The 3,516-nt window shown below is 43.5% G+C and overlaps 1 protein-coding gene across 1 annotated transcript in view; it reads left to right on the top strand.

Annotated features, from left to right (window-relative positions):
• Nucleotides 1-3,516, top strand: part of LOC103777064 (ras GTPase-activating protein nGAP-like) — a gene marked incomplete at its 3' end in the record, with an annotated part of 62,331 nt that overhangs the window by 33,036 nt on the left and 25,779 nt on the right.

Genomic DNA, 3,516 nt, shown 5'->3' with positions numbered 1-3,516 from the left:
CTGCTGAACTGGGTCAGCTTTGTCTTATTTGTCCTTAGCAGGAGAAAAACATGTTATTTCGTGTTTGCAATTTGAGCAGCCTGAGAGGTACTGGAATGAAGCCAGGGTCCACCAGACCTGAGTCCCTGTAGCTGGGTTTGTTCTCCTTTATGCTGAGAGGTCAGAATATAAGAAAGTGACTTTGAAAGTGCTATACATCCTCTACTTGAATTCCAGCAATGGCCCCAAGAGAAGCCCAAGAGCATCTATTGATTACAGGGTTTTTTTCAAAGGCATTTTTTCAATACCAGGACCAAGAAAAGTGCAGTAACGTGGGGAGAGTTTGAGTGGCACACCAAACTAAAACCACTTCTTCCCTTTTGACAGTACCTTGTCCCCCAGCATGCTATGTAAATTTGTGGTTTTGGGGTTTTTTTGCAGTATCTAGATATCAGTCCTTTTCCATTTTATTTCCTATTTCAGGAGAATAGAGCAGCTTTCACCCCTCAGGAGCCTGCTGGCTGGCAAGCCTCAGAAATTGAAGGGCAGCCTTAAACATAACTACTTTCAGAGGCAGAAAACAGATTCCCTCTTTCTTTGTCTCCTGCAGCACCATCCCACCAGGCATCCCAATTTCTCTGTGCTGCTTGTGGACAGACACGTGTCAGGGTCTGGTGTGTGTGAGCAGGTTTTTTCCTACACAAGTACTTGAGAGAGGATAATATGAGTTTGCTGGAGAGATCCTAAATTAAAAGAGAGGAGATAGAAAAAGATGAGATGGAAGGAAGACATTTTTTACACCGAGGGTGGTAAAACACTGGCCCAAGTTGCCCAGAGAGGTGATAGATGCCTCATCTCTGGAAACATTCCAGGTCACGTTGGACAGGGCTCTGAGCAATCTGTTCTAGTTCAAGATGTCCCTGCTCACTGCAGAGGAGTTAGGCTAAGGGACCTGTAAAAGTCCCCTCTAATCCAAACTGTTCTATGATTCTATGATCCCACGTCCAGCACCAGGTGTGGATAGGCTTTCAGTAATATTTCACCATTTCATCAGTAATGTTTCATCATTCTCTGTGGAAGAGAGGAGGTAGGCCATCTTGCTATATTTGATAAATGTGTGATAGGTGTGGGCCCAAGGAACTTTGCATTTGGTGGATTTTTTCATACCTGACAGCTGAACAGGACTCTCTTGGTCATTCATTGCAAGCAGCAAAGTGAAAATGAGTGCAAGGAGAGAGAGAACCCACCCACCAGAGTGTACAAAGAGAGGAACTGGGTGGTTTCAAGAAGGATTGAATTGTGTGGAAGAAGAGGGACAAGCTGAATGTAAAGGGTCCAAGACTAACAGAATGAGGAAAGGTGGAGGGAGGTTGAAGGCTATTCTTGTTTAGAGGGAAGAAGATACATTTTGTTTCAAAAGGAGCACAGGAAGTATGGGAAGATAGAGAAAAATATGGATAAAATATAGATAGACTGAAAAATTGCAGTGCCTTGAACCTGACCAAATGCAGGCTTTGCTGTCTGAAAGCAGCTTCTTTTCCCAAAATTAACGTGGCATCTACTGATGAGAAGAGGCTGAGAGCCTTTTCCTTTGAGCAATGTAGAATCATAGAGCAGCCCAGGTTGGAAGTGACCTTGAAAGACCATCTGGTCCAACCTTTTGTGGGAAAGGGAGCCTTTGTGAAATTACATAGCACCCTGTCCCATCGTAGGTAAAAACCTCACTTTCTTCTTGAAGAAGTGAAAGAGATGTGAGATTTTTGAGACTAAAAGATTACCAATTAAATAATATTTTTCTTTGATGGCCTAATTCTTTTGAGTCTGACAGTTAAAAAGTCACATACTTGAGCCTGGCTGAGTCACCTGGAGCCAATAAAACACTTGCTTTGTCGTTGTTCTGTGTAGGAAAGAACAGGAGACCTTGTTTGTCCCCAGTTTGCTGATTTCTGTGTTACAGGAGACAGCTGTGGGCAACATCTGTCACCTGTCCCAAACACAGCTTGTGGAGGTTTGCCTTGTGGATATGTTCAAAATCAGCTGCATTCGATTCCTATCCTAGCGAAACACAGGTGGTGGGAGAGAGGGCTGGCCCCAGCTGGGTCTCACTGTCACTAGACCTTTACTGATGTACAGCTCTAGATCTGATGGTTCCATCCACGCCAAAAGAATTTTCACTTTGAGCAAATTCTACCAGTTACCAACCTATAATGTTCTTAACCAGCAGGGTTTCACTCGCATGTGCTCAGGAAGTCTCTGGGCAGCAGTGCCCAGGGTACGGTGGCTCCATGCAGCAGTTCTGCAAAGGAGCAGAATAGATTCGGCCAGGATTAAGAACCTCTGTGTTTGTTTTGATCATGCCAAAGAATATATATACATGTATGTCTGCAAGCCCTGGAAATAATTAGACACGACATACTTTGTTTAAAATGCATGTTATGCTCAAAGTAATTTAAAGGACCATAGGAGAAAATCAAACATGCGGGTGTTGAAACATTCCTGTGATTTCCCCACACGTACTGATGCACACACCCCTTTGTATGTCAGCAGTCAGCATACTTGTCTTTCACTACTGGTAACACAGCAGTAGCTCTTGATGATAGCAACAAGGGGAGAACTACGAGGAAAGGTTGAGGACTTACCTGGGAAAGAAAAGGCAGAGGGGTGACATAAGGCAGCCTACTGCAATGGAGAGAGGAATTATGAAGATGGTGGAGCCAAACTTTTCCCCGTATGGCAGATGCTGTAATGAGGCAGCAGCTGCAGGTTGCTGCTTGGGAGGATTTTGATGAACACAAGGAAAATTCCACTCAGTGGAAAAGTAATGCAGCACTGAGTTGCCCAAAGAGGTAGTAAAATCCTCATCGCCAGAGGTTTTTGAGTCTTAGCTAGACACAGACCGAGTTAGGCAGACCTGGTGTTGGCAGCACACCCACATCGAGCAGGAGGCTGGCTAGATGATCTCCAGAGGCTCCCCCCAACTCATGTGGCTTTGCTCTGTGATTGTTCGTTGAACAATTGTAGTTCAGAAGACAGAATACGGGAAGATTTAGTATTTTTAGATCCTAAGTAGGTTTTTTGAGTTGAGCTTTGCTTTAAAGCAATACGAGAACTGATAGCTGAAGTCACTAGTGTGTGAAACCTTTGGAAATGTTCAATTCTGGCTAGTGAGGCTATTGAAATTACAAATTATTTTAAGACTTAACATGCTATATCTAAATTAAAAAGGAAAACCTGGCTGCAGCTGTGGGTGCAATAGCTCAAAATAAAAGACATCTTGTACACTTCATCTGACCAAGAATGAAAAACATGGCATGTAAAGGGGAGGCAGGAACAAATACTGATAACTAAGACTACTCCTTATTAAGTGATAATTGTGGGGTTCAGGGTCTTTTGTATAATAGTTGGAACTCATTGAAGTGCACCTGTAATGGGAGTAGTGCTAATTACTACAATTTGAAGCTATCACATACTGGAACTGTCATTGAGAATCCTGCCCTGTCTTTGTTGCTCCTCAGAGGAATCCCAAGACAACGTGCT

This window comes from Merops nubicus, unplaced genomic scaffold (genome assembly GCF_000691845.1).
Source record: "Merops nubicus isolate BGI_N331 unplaced genomic scaffold, ASM69184v1 scaffold1020, whole genome shotgun sequence".
Lineage (NCBI taxonomy): Eukaryota > Metazoa > Chordata > Aves > Coraciiformes > Meropidae > Merops > Merops nubicus.
Note: the sequence above shows the minus strand (reverse complement) of the source record. Positions and strands in the feature narration are given on the sequence as shown.